The sequence below is a fragment of the Felis catus genome, chromosome X (genome assembly GCF_018350175.1).
Source record: "Felis catus isolate Fca126 chromosome X, F.catus_Fca126_mat1.0, whole genome shotgun sequence".
Classification (NCBI taxonomy): domain Eukaryota; kingdom Metazoa; phylum Chordata; class Mammalia; order Carnivora; family Felidae; genus Felis; species Felis catus.
This window is the reverse complement of record NC_058386.1, coordinates 94,516,653-94,529,791: the sequence shown is the minus strand read 5'-3', so window position 1 is coordinate 94,529,791 and position 13,139 is coordinate 94,516,653. Positions and strand designations below refer to the sequence as shown.

Here is a 13,139-nt window from a genome sequence, read left to right as displayed (position 1 = left end):
GCCCCCGTCGGGCACCGACTGGCTGGACAGGGGTGGCCCGGGCGCTGGGTCCACGACCAGTGGGTCTCCTGAGGTCTCCTCCTGCAGGCCTCCAGGGGTCGCAGTGGCGCCCCGAAAAGGGCCAGGGCCAGCGCCGGGAGCCTCGGGGAGCCTCGATGCGCCGGCCTCGCGTTTGCTTTTGGGTCCGAAAGCGGGCTACGTGGAGCCAGAGGGCACAAGGCTCCGCTCCCCGGAGCCTCAGGAGCCGGAGTGCTCCCCCAGGTGGCAGAGACCTGAGAGCCGCCATGTTGGAGCCCGGGGTGGACAGGGCCCGGCCTTTTTTCCTCGGCAAAGGGCGGAGGGAGAGGACCTGGGGGAAGGGCGCGTGGACATTCGTGGTGCAATACTGCCATCAAGCGGAACTCGTTGGCCATCCAGGCTTCCTCTGGAGGAGAGGCTGGGAGTGAAGTGGGGAGTCCCGGGCGGGACAGAAGGGGCCGCAGTCCAAAGGTGCCCGGTCCTTTTGGCAGGCTCTCCACCCTGGTCCTTTGGTGACCGGCTGCGAAGCAAGCGTGGCATCCGGACGCAGACACAAAGGCCACTCCTTGCCATTGCCCTCAACACTCTCATGGGACGTTGGAACCAGGTGGCCCAGAGAGTGACCCGTGTCAGTGAAGATGCCTGGCGGGGGGCGGGGTGGTGGGGTGGGGAGTAGACCACTCCCCAGGCAGACACTTGGACATACAGTTGTGTGCGAGATCGAGATCGGTGGTGCGCGGCCCCCGCCAGAGACCGTGTTATCCCCGGGCGTTCGCACTGCAGCTGCCCCGGGTGTGTGTGTGTGTGTCTGTTTGTGTCTGTGTGTGTGTGTGTGTGTGTGTGTGTGTGTGTGTGTGTGTGTGTGTGTGTGTCGGGCGGCCGCTTCCTGGGCCCAGGCCTGGGTTTGGGGGTCCGTGGCGGGTCTTGTGGGGGGAGGGGTGCAGCGGCGGAGCGAAGGAGGAGGGGGGCTGTCGCCACTTCTACTTTGGCTCGCCCTGGCTTCTGGACTCCGTTCCTCCCCACACCCCGCGGGAGCTACCTGCACGTTCCTCACCCCCCACTCCCCACCCCCCAGGACCAGCTCGAGGTCCCTGGACACCGGCTAGGCAGGGCCCCACACCTGAGCCTCACGGTGGGACACAGGGACATCAGGGTCCCGCCTCCTCCCCCAAGGCCAAGTGGCAGCAGCCCTCCCAGTGCCTGTGCCGTGCCGTGCCGTGCCGTGCCTGTCTCGTGCAGGGCTTCTAGCCTCCGCCTGCCCTCCCCACCCCGGCCCCGCCGGGCCGATCCTGCTCTTGCTCCCAACGGAAGGGACACGCGGCCAAGGGCTCACGGGCCAAGGGCCCAGCGCCCCTTGCCCCGGCCGGCCCGGGGTGCTCCTGGCCGCTTCGGGGCGGCTTCCAGGACTCCTCCAGTCCCGCCCAGACATGGCGGCCACCAGGGTCCCTGGCCCTGGCTTCCCGTGCCCGACCCGCAGGGGAGCCGGTTCTGGCGCTCTGTCGCGCCACCCGTCTCTGGAGCCTCCCGGTTCTCCCGCCGGAACTCTGCGCCTGGGAGTGGGGGGGGGGGGGCGGTTAGAGGGAGGATCCATCTCGTCTCCCGCCTGGGACTTCACTCACAGGGAAGCCACAGCGCAGGGCTCACGGGATGGCCAACGAGTTTCGCTTGATGGCAGTGTTGCACCACGAATGCCCACGCGCCCTTCCCCCAGGTCCTCTCCCTCCGCCCTTTGCGGAAGAAAAAAGGCCGGGCCCTGTCCACTCTGGCTCCAACATGGCGGCGCCCTCGTCTGGGCCACTTTGTGGCAACAGCTCCGCTTGTGTGGTGGCCCCGTGCAGCCGAGCCTGGTCCCCTCGGCAGCAAGGCCCGGGCCCCTAGGCCCAGATGCCCACTCAGGCAACCGTCCGCCTAGGCCGCGGAGGAGGCTCACGCTGTGGATCACAGTGCCCGCCCTTACGTGGAGACCCCGGCCGTGCCAATAGCCCACGTGTGCAAGAAGGTGCGGGCTGGGTCGTGCCTTCCACTCCACACGCAGCCACATCCAGCCCCGGGAGTCCCCAAGCATCCACACGCGTCCGTGTCCCACGTCCACGTTCCTCCCTCCTCCCCCCCCGCCCCCCCCCCCAACTCCGGCCAACACCCACCGAGGGCCGAAGGCAGCCTGTGTCCCCTTCTCCTCACACAAGTCAACCTCAGCAAGGCTCTTTGGGCGCGGGGTGGGGGTGGGGGTGGGGGTGGAGGTTGGGGGTGGGGAGCGAGAAGCTGTGCCCCCTCACCTCCTTTTTGGCCAAACCCCAGGGGCACGGTGTTGACATCCTGGAGATCTCCTTGTTCCCCCGCGCCTTGCCCGAGAGTCCCGGCGGGTGTCCTTTGGGCCCCGGGTCCAGCAGGTGCACCCGCAGACGTTGGGTCCACGGAACCGCGGAGCGCCCTGCGTGCGCTCTCGGGTGCCTACCCAGAGGACGGGAACTGGGTCACGCGGGCCCCGAGGCCGAGGAGCAGGGCTGCGCTGGGCTTTGCTGGGCTACCGTTGATACCCAGTGGGGAAAGGTGGGCCTCGATGGGGTGACTGTGGTGGATGAGGTCCTTGTGGGCGGAGCGGTCCCGGGCGCACACGCACACCCTCCCCCTCGGTCAGGGTTCCCGAGATGGGCGCCGTGGGGGCCCGTGCCGGGGACTCTGTTTGGTGACCTGACAGCAAACACCCGGGTTCGGGGGCACGTGGGTGAGCCTCCCTTGGTGCGGCCCCGTCCCCGACGATCGATCGGGGCGGCTCGCGTCTCTTGGGACCGGACCCTTCCTTCCCCGTGCGGGTCGTTCCTCCCTCCCTGTCTCTCTCTGCGTGTCTCTGTCTCTTTCGTGGCCTTGCGCGGCTCCTGCTTGCGCTTTGAGGGTCCTCGGGGCCTTTGTTTGTGGTCAGAACGAAATCCCTCGGGAGGGTGGCAGCCGGTGGAGGATGGAGATGCTGGGTTTCCAGCCGGACCGGAGGGGCAACTGACTGTCCGGGAGCCTGCTTGGATGTCCCGGCAGCCCAAAGTGCCCGGAATGACCCTTTTGGCCTTGAGGCCGGCCAAGGGTTCGTGTGCGGGCGCCAGGAGAGAATGTGCGGGCACAGGCCGCCTCGGGAGGGGCGGTGGACGTTCGTGGCCCTCCCGGACCGCCCGCCGCCGCCGCCGCCGCCGCTGCCGGTGTAGGTCCCTTCGCGTGGGCCCGTGTCCGTGCCCGCGTGCCTGGACGGTGCGATCGCACCACGGACTCGCCAGTGGCAGTGCCGGGCTGTCTTGGGGACGACGCGTCCCTTTGCGGGAACGCTTGGCTCCAAGGCCAAAGAACAGAGCCCCTCTGGTGCGTGTTCTTTCTCCCCTCCCACCAGCCCCAGGCCCCAGGCCCCAGGCCCCAGGCCCCAGCCCCCAGCCCCCAGCCCTCGCGGGCATGAGTCTCCCCAGCGAGCAGGGTCTGTGTGCAACCGGGTGTCGTTCGGCCAGGGTTGGTAGAACTGACGCGCGGGAAGGGACCGGAAGGACTCTGGGGACGTGGAGACGAATATGGCGGGGTGGGGGGAGCGGGGAGGAGGCTGGCTGCTTTCCACAGGTGGGATGGAATCTTACATCCGCTGGCTGGCCTAGGAAGAACGAGGTGCTGGGCCACAGGCTTGGGAGAACAGGCGGCTCCCGTCTGCAGGGCAGAAAGCGAAAACGTTCCCCGAGGGTTGAGGATGGACAAGTGTCTCGCCAGAGGAGAGCAAGTGACCTGGGTCCGTGCGGTTGTCAGGAGTCCCTTTATGCCCTTGAGCACACGGACCGGGGTAGAAACAGACATCCGCCGTACACCTTTATGAGCTCTTGCTGCGGGGTGTGTGGGCCACCTCCTGAGGGCGAAAAGCATGACGTCCAAGTGTGCCGAAGTCCCCTTTTACTGCGGGACGCTGTGGGCGTGTCAGTCTGCATGCGTGTGTGTGTGTGTGTGTGTGTGTGTGTGCGCGCGCGCGTGTGTGTGAGTGGGAGCAAGCGAGGGAGGGAGGGAGTGTGTGTGGTTCTTCCTGGTTGGAATGTGCCCCAGGCACGAGAGGCGGGTTGTCAGGGTGCCCTTGAGAGGTCTGCGGTCAGGTGTTGGTCGTAGGTTATGGACCGATGAACGGGAGAGAAGACCACCGGCCCTGTGCGTTGGCCTTGTTACCGCCGTGCCAGAAAAGGCACGGGTCCTGGAGAGCGTGGGCACACCTGGGTGCTGCCCATGCCCGGCCTTGGCTCCCGTGGGAGCTGTCCAGGGATGGAGCCTGGGGCAAGCGTGAGGCCGCTTTGGCGTCAGTGGTGCGGCTCCAGGCCGCCCTCCCCAGTGACCCGTGGGTGCCACCGTCCGCGCCTGAACCGCGGGGGTGCCCCGGGGGTGAAGCGCCAGGTCCTCGGACCCGTACGTCCTCTGGCCGCGGGAAGCGGACGCCAGCGTTGACAGCACGGTCCTGCCCGGGGGCCGGCGCAGACCTTGGCGTCTGGCTGCTAGAGGCTTCGGGGTCACGTCAGGCTGGCCCGTCGGGGAGTCCTGACCGAGGATGCCCGGGTGAGCGTGTGCCCCCGTCGGGCACCGACTGGCTGGACAGGGGTGGCCCGGGCGCTGGGTCCACGACCAGTGGGTCTCCTGAGGTCTCCTCCTGCAGGCCTCCAGGGGTCGCAGTGGCGCCCCGAAAAGGGCCAGGGCCAGCGCCGGGAGCCTCGGGGAGCCTCGATGCGCCGGCCTCGCGTTTGCTTTTGGGTCCGAAAGCGGGCTACGTGGAGCCAGAGGGCACAAGGCTCCGCTCCCCGGAGCCTCAGGAGCCGGAGTGCTCCCCCAGGTGGCAGAGACCTGAGAGCCGCCATGTTGGAGCCCGGGGTGGACAGGGCCCGGCCTTTTTTCCTCGGCAAAGGGCGGAGGGAGAGGACCTGGGGGAAGGGCGCGTGGACATTCGTGGTGCAATACTGCCATCAAGCGGAACTCGTTGGCCATCCAGGCTTCCTCTGGAGGAGAGGCTGGGAGTGAAGTGGGGAGTCCCGGGCGGGACAGAAGGGGCCGCAGTCCAAAGGTGCCCGGTCCTTTTGGCAGGCTCTCCACCCTGGTCCTTTGGTGACCGGCTGCGAAGCAAGCGTGGCATCCGGACGCAGACACAAAGGCCACTCCTTGCCATTGCCCTCAACACTCTCATGGGACGTTGGAACCAGGTGGCCCAGAGAGTGACCCGTGTCAGTGAAGATGCCTGGCGGGGGGCGGGGTGGTGGGGTGGGGAGTAGACCACTCCCCAGGCAGACACTTGGACATACAGTTGTGTGCGAGATCGAGATCGGTGGTGCGCGGCCCCCGCCAGAGACCGTGTTATCCCCGGGCGTTCGCACTGCAGCTGCCCCGGGTGTGTGTGTGTGTGTCTGTTTGTGTCTGTGTGTGTGTGTGTGTGTGTGTGTGTGTGTGTGTGTGTGTGTGTGTGTGTGTCGGGCGGCCGCTTCCTGGGCCCAGGCCTGGGTTTGGGGGTCCGTGGCGGGTCTTGTGGGGGGAGGGGTGCAGCGGCGGAGCGAAGGAGGAGGGGGGCTGTCGCCACTTCTACTTTGGCTCGCCCTGGCTTCTGGACTCCGTTCCTCCCCACACCCCGCGGGAGCTACCTGCACGTTCCTCACCCCCCACTCCCCACCCCCCAGGACCAGCTCGAGGTCCCTGGACACCGGCTAGGCAGGGCCCCACACCTGAGCCTCACGGTGGGACACAGGGACATCAGGGTCCCGCCTCCTCCCCCAAGGCCAAGTGGCAGCAGCCCTCCCAGTGCCTGTGCCGTGCCGTGCCGTGCCGTGCCTGTCTCGTGCAGGGCTTCTAGCCTCCGCCTGCCCTCCCCACCCCGGCCCCGCCGGGCCGATCCTGCTCTTGCTCCCAACGGAAGGGACACGCGGCCAAGGGCTCACGGGCCAAGGGCCCAGCGCCCCTTGCCCCGGCCGGCCCGGGGTGCTCCTGGCCGCTTCGGGGCGGCTTCCAGGACTCCTCCAGTCCCGCCCAGACATGGCGGCCACCAGGGTCCCTGGCCCTGGCTTCCCGTGCCCGACCCGCAGGGGAGCCGGTTCTGGCGCTCTGTCGCGCCACCCGTCTCTGGAGCCTCCCGGTTCTCCCGCCGGAACTCTGCGCCTGGGAGTGGGGGGGGGGGGGCGGTTAGAGGGAGGATCCATCTCGTCTCCCGCCTGGGACTTCACTCACAGGGAAGCCACAGCGCAGGGCTCACGGGATGGCCAACGAGTTTCGCTTGATGGCAGTGTTGCACCACGAATGCCCACGCGCCCTTCCCCCAGGTCCTCTCCCTCCGCCCTTTGCGGAAGAAAAAAGGCCGGGCCCTGTCCACTCTGGCTCCAACATGGCGGCGCCCTCGTCTGGGCCACTTTGTGGCAACAGCTCCGCTTGTGTGGTGGCCCCGTGCAGCCGAGCCTGGTCCCCTCGGCAGCAAGGCCCGGGCCCCTAGGCCCAGATGCCCACTCAGGCAACCGTCCGCCTAGGCCGCGGAGGAGGCTCACGCTGTGGATCACAGTGCCCGCCCTTACGTGGAGACCCCGGCCGTGCCAATAGCCCACGTGTGCAAGAAGGTGCGGGCTGGGTCGTGCCTTCCACTCCACACGCAGCCACATCCAGCCCCGGGAGTCCCCAAGCATCCACACGCGTCCGTGTCCCACGTCCACGTTCCTCCCTCCTCCCCCCCCGCCCCCCCCCCAACTCCGGCCAACACCCACCGAGGGCCGAAGGCAGCCTGTGTCCCCTTCTCCTCACACAAGTCAACCTCAGCAAGGCTCTTTGGGCGCGGGGTGGGGGTGGGGGTGGGGGTGGAGGTTGGGGGTGGGGAGCGAGAAGCTGTGCCCCCTCACCTCCTTTTTGGCCAAACCCCAGGGGCACGGTGTTGACATCCTGGAGATCTCCTTGTTCCCCCGCGCCTTGCCCGAGAGTCCCGGCGGGTGTCCTTTGGGCCCCGGGTCCAGCAGGTGCACCCGCAGACGTTGGGTCCACGGAACCGCGGAGCGCCCTGCGTGCGCTCTCGGGTGCCTACCCAGAGGACGGGAACTGGGTCACGCGGGCCCCGAGGCCGAGGAGCAGGGCTGCGCTGGGCTTTGCTGGGCTACCGTTGATACCCAGTGGGGAAAGGTGGGCCTCGATGGGGTGACTGTGGTGGATGAGGTCCTTGTGGGCGGAGCGGTCCCGGGCGCACACGCACACCCTCCCCCTCGGTCAGGGTTCCCGAGATGGGCGCCGTGGGGGCCCGTGCCGGGGACTCTGTTTGGTGACCTGACAGCAAACACCCGGGTTCGGGGGCACGTGGGTGAGCCTCCCTTGGTGCGGCCCCGTCCCCGACGATCGATCGGGGCGGCTCGCGTCTCTTGGGACCGGACCCTTCCTTCCCCGTGCGGGTCGTTCCTCCCTCCCTGTCTCTCTCTGCGTGTCTCTGTCTCTTTCGTGGCCTTGCGCGGCTCCTGCTTGCGCTTTGAGGGTCCTCGGGGCCTTTGTGGTCAGAACGAAATCCCTCGGGAGGGTGGCAGCCGGTGGAGGATGGAGATGCTGGGTTTCCAGCCGGACCGGAGGGGCAACTGACTGTCCGGGAGCCTGCTTGGATGTCCCGGCAGCCCAAAGTGCCCGGAATGACCCTTTTGGCCTTGAGGCCGGCCAAGGGTTCGTGTGCGGGCGCCAGGAGAGAATGTGCGGGCACAGGCCGCCTCGGGAGGGGCGGTGGACGTTCGTGTCCTACCCGGACCGCTAGCCTTTGTAGTTGGGGACAGGTAGCTAAGTTGAAAATTTGGCCAGGTGTTGTCAGTGGGGACGAGGCTGTGCTTGTTGGAGCCTCAGAAAGGGGAGCTGCTCCTGAATAGTTACTGACCTGTCTGCATGGCCATATTGGAAGTAGGGTTGACAGTGCCTGCCCTTTTTTTGTTTGTTTGTTTGTTTGTTTGTTGGTTTGTTTTTAGCAGTGAGGTAAGTGAGGGGATCTGGGGAAGGGCTCTTGGACATATGTAGTGCAGTACTGCCATGAACCTGATCCCGCTGGTGTTTTCATTATTCCGTGTTGGCTGTTTCTGCAGGAGTGATTGGATTTCAAGTTGCGTTCTCAGATTGGACATCAATTTGGACTTCTTGCCTTCCCTCATCTGCCTGAAGGTAGGTAGTTTTTCCTGGGCTCCCCCTGTGGTTTTAGTCATTTTATCAGACTTAGGAAGAAGCCTTATTGCCCTGTAAGTCAAGCCCAGAAATTCAAGGGTTGAGACCCTTGTTTCTCCTACTTCTAGAAGGCAGTACTAGAGTGCCTGTAGTAATGGGAATGGAGGAAAGACTTTTGACCGGGGGCATTCCCCTTTTCTCTCTGTGTTTTTGGCACATTCCCCTTTCCATAGGAGTAAGAGCATGAAAGGCCTGGGGGTATAGGCCTCTCTGGAATCCTCACTCTTGGATATGCTACAACCATTTTAAAGGTTGTCATGGGCACTCGCAGCATGGCCCCCATTTGGGCAGCATGAAAGCAGGACCTGTCAAACCATTAGATACTTAGATACATTTGCACATGTGGATGTTTCCCATTCTTGAATTTCCTCTTCTATGCACCTAGAGGTTTAGTTTGGCATAGTCATGTAGTTGGCTGGTTACCTATGTTGTGGCTCCTTTCTGACCTCCAGATTAACTCTTTGGGCCCCTGTCTATTTTTGAACCTTGAGAGCTCCATGAGAATAGAAGTGTATGTTTTGGGTCCTACAGTCTTCTTGTAGGCTTGTCAGACCTTTCGACTTTCGTATTGGTTTCCATTGTTCATCACAGACCTTTGTGTCTGCCTGCTTGAATCCTCTTGGTCAGACTGGCCTTCCAGTGACTTCTTATAATTTCTGTTGTGATAGTGCCCTGCTCCCCATTGTTTGGTGGTGGCCAGAATACTGTGCTTACACTCATCATGTTTCTTGAGGCCTTGGAAAACCCTAGACAGGCAATGAACTGTCCACAGATGTATTCTTGACGGTCACTGTGGTGTCTCAATGGAGTGTCATTGCATGTTTTTTTTTGTTTCATGAAGGCAGTCTACGTGAATACTACAGAGGTCAGGTCCTATGTGGTGGAGCACCAGACTTTGAGGCAAACATTCACCGGCCCAAAGTCACCATGATGGTGACTTCTTGTGTTAGCCAGAATGGACCCAGGTGGCATTTGTTGTTGTTGTTGTTGTTTTTGTTTGTTTGGTTTTTTGCCTTGTTAGCTAAGGGTAGAGTAAGAGCAGTTTGCATGGAAGAATAGTCTGGCATTTCTGGTGCCATACTGCTACTGATAATAAATAGAGAGTTAGAGCTCACAGTCACGTTGCTCCTGAGGAGGAGTGACAAGAGTGAAGTGTAGGCCATGGAAGTGGGTCCCCAGGATGTCAAATGCCCCACTAGGCCCTGGGGAAAGTGAAGCCCAAGATCAGGTGAGGACTTGGAAGCTCCAGAGACAGGCAGAAGCAAAATCACAGAGCGTGGCTTCTTGGTTGGCCTTTTATGAGAAGCCAAGCTTCAAAACCTTGAAGCAGCCATGTCTGTGCCAGTCTAGAGCAATTCTCTCTGAAGGAGTCCTGGCCAGGGTTTTGGGGGCATTTGACCACATTTACCTTACCCTTAGTGCATAAGCAACTTTGGCCTGTGTGGGCCCAGTGCTTTGGAAGCCTCTAGTGGCATCTGAGGGCCAAGCCAAAGACTAGCGAGAGCTCTAGTGTCAGGCTTCCATCGCAGCTATAGATAGGCCAAGTGATGAACCTCTGTTGAACTCAGGAGTAGAGGTGGAGCCTGACTTCACAGTACCAAAGAGGCCTGACACAGAGTAAGAGTCCCATGAGTCCAGAAGAGAACTACCTTCACCAGGGCAAAGGAGTCAGGCTTGATGGAGACCTTCTGACCCTAAAATGGAATCAGCAGCTGAGGTGCCATCACCTGGGGTCTCCAAGGATTCTGGCACAGGACTGTCTCCAGAGCTCCTGGAGCCACCTCCCCAAGAGCAGAGGACAGGAGAGGAACAGAGTAATGAGGACACCCTTGGCCATTCATTTGCATTCCTTAGCTTTCTCAGCCACCTTCCCCAAGAAGCACTGTGACTCCCATCCGGAATGAGAAGGAATGGCCCTGGCGTCCATTCAAGCCTGGCTGTCCAGGTCTCAACCCCATGCTCCCCTATGCAGCTGAGGAATCAAAAGGTCTGAAGACATTGCCCAAAAACTCAGAGCTGTTGGGTTGAAGGAACCCAACCCTCCTCTTCCCTAGATGTGCCACAGATCAAGCATGTCTACCAAAGACAGGATCGAGACACATACTCCCAGCCACACAGCCTTTTCCTCTAGACCCTGACTGTCCTTACATATAGCCCACTTCTGGAAGAACATCTGGGGTGGCTCTTGCCCTTTGCTTAGCTCTTACCTGTTGGCTGTCAGTAGGGGAGCAAGTCTCCAGGCTCTACTTTTCTCTGCACACACACCCTCTGTTTTCACCCTCACTGGAAAAATTCTGAAACCTGCTCCTTGACTTTCATTTCATACCTGTGAGCCACCTGAAAGTGGCTAGCTGCCCTATGTGGGCTGACCCTTCTGGGGTCAACTTTCTTTGCCAAGCCTTGGGTCCAGGTCCCCACTTATGATCTGATTGGTCCCCAATTTAAAGTGGTTTTGGGGTGATTGGCTGGCTCAGTAGAACATGTGACTCTTGATCTCGAGGTCATCAGTTTGAGCCCCACATTGGACATGGAGATTACTTTAAAAACAAAACCAATAAAATATAACACTTGAGGCACCTGATTGGCTCAGTTGGTAGAGCATGCAACTTTTGATCTGGGGGTTGTAAGTTCGAGCCTCACGTTGGGCATACTTAAACAAACCAACAAAACAGAAAAATAAAATGGTCTTAGTGTGCTCCTCTGGCCAGGACCAATGTCTGCACCCATAGAACATGGACCCTGTGTGGGAAATCTCAGGCGTCTCCTCATAGAAGAGGGCCAGGTCATGCACCCCTACACTGAGAGAGCGAGCCCAGGGTGTTTCTGGGCTGCAACATTTCCGACAAGTACTGCAGGAAACAGACCTGCATCCACCCAGTCAGGAGAAAGATGTACTGAACTTTGTCCTATCTTCTCCTGTTCCATCCCATTATATCCTGAGTGGGTATCCATACCCTGTGTCATATGTGAGAAGTTAGGCCTTCTTGGATACTGTGGGGCATGGCACCCAGCCTCTTTTACATGGGAGACAAAATACAAAAGTCATAACTCCTGCTCCAACCTACAACTTGAGTTGCTCTTCCTTATCTGAGTCTAGTACCAGGTAATCAAGAAATTCTCCATCCTGCCTGCAAAATGCCGCCCCTGAGAGGGTGGCCACTTCCTACCCTTTCCCCTGTTTGTGGTTTTTGAGCCTAGAGCTTCTGGTCCAGGGTTCCCCATGTCCCTGAGACCCCAGGGAACACACTGGCCTCTGCATTAAAGGCAAGGATTGACTGGCCAGACATCCTGGAGTGGGAGGCTTAGTAATTTGTTTTGTTAACATGGTGGCTCTCGAGGCCACGCCCCCTCAGCCTGGGGAGACGAGAGGCCTGAGGTAGGCAGCCTGGTACACTGGGGCTCCTTGTTGGGTGAGCCCAGTTCCATCCACCCTGTGTCACTTCTCCAGTGATTCTGGAAGTGCACCCATTCGCTTTGTCCAGCCCAGAATCTTGTGGGTGTCTCAAACCCACCCTTCCTCCCCTCACAGGCCTTCCTGAGAAGCACAGACAGGCGCTGCAGACTCTGCTCAAAAAGATTCCACTTGATGGCACTCTTGTTCCAGGAATGCCTTCCCTGGTTGCTCTGGGGCCTTCCCTCCCCCACTTAGTGTGTCAAAAAGGGCTCAAGGACGCTCAAGAGTTATCTAACCCCAAGTCGGGTTGGCTGTACTGGGGTGTTGGGAGGTACTACTGTCTCTTTTTTGGGGGTTTCTTGGTGGTGGTAGGAATACATCTCTAATGACATCCACAGGAATATGTGCATGTGTAGATCCAGTTCCACATCTCTCTAGGAGTTTTATGTGCACATTTCTTGGGAGCAAGGACCGATTTTTCTCTGTACACTTGTGCGTTGATGTCCAAATGGGCAAATATAGGTGGAATTCTCACTTTCCAAGGACACTGATTTGTAGCAGTAGGTGTCACGATGACCTGGATGTCCCCCATTCTCCTTGAGGTATTGCCTCTCTCCTGTGCTCAGCCAGGTACTACATCTAGCTTAAGTGCTTGGGAGCAGGCCCTAGAGGGAATAGGCCATTGTGGCAGCAAGAGGAACTGACAAGGTCAAGTTAGAAGACAGAGAAGTGGATTACCTAGGCTCACTCGAGGAGTCTCAGGCAGTCATTCTTCCATCGTGTCCCAGGATGATTGTGGGTGGGTGCAGGGCGTTGGGGTCCATGGGACAGGCATAGAGCCCAGTGACTCCATCCACATAGTCAGATGACCTGGGTGAGGGCCATTTTTCAGGGAATCCTTCTGGGAAGCCATCCTTGGTAGTGGGTATTCTACCCTCAATATCCATGTTCATTCACCATTCATTCATAAATACTTATATATACATAAATGTGTGTTTGTGTGTGTATATACCTATACATCTGACCCTTGAAGAACATGGGTTTGAACTGCATTGATCCTGAATTGCAGGACTCTACTTAAATATGCAGATTGTTTTAAATGAGTATGGTACAGTATTGTAAATGTGTTTTCCTTACGATTTTCTTTTTTAAATTTATTGTTATTTTTAAATTGTTAATTCTAATATAATTAGCTTATAGCATTATATTAGTATAGTGATTGAATAATTGTGTATATTATTTAGTGCTCATCAAGATGAGTGTACTCTTAATGCCCATCACCTATTTTACCCATCCCCCCACCCACTTCCCATCTGGTAACCATAGTTAAGAGTCTGTTTTTTTGTTTCTGTTTTTTTCTTTGTTTTCTTTTGTTTTTTAAATTTCACATATAAGTGAAATCGTATTGTCTTTCTCTTACCTGTTTCAGTTAGCATTATACTTCTAGATCCATCCATGTTGTTGGAAATGGCAAGATTTCGATTTTTTATGACTGAATACTATTCCACTGTGTGTGTGTGTGTGTGTG

The 13,139-nt window shown here is 59.6% G+C and overlaps 1 long non-coding RNA gene across 1 annotated transcript in view; it reads left to right on the top strand.

The window, feature by feature from the left end:
• The first annotated feature begins 6,911 nt into the window (after window positions 1-6,911).
• LOC123383311 overlaps window positions 6,912-13,139 on the top strand; it is a 27,912-nt gene continuing 21,684 nt past the window's right edge. Inside the window, exon 1 of the long non-coding RNA XR_006592890.1 lies at window positions 6,912-8,157. This is a non-coding gene — a long non-coding RNA (uncharacterized LOC123383311). The remainder of the gene's footprint in view (window positions 8,158-13,139) is intronic.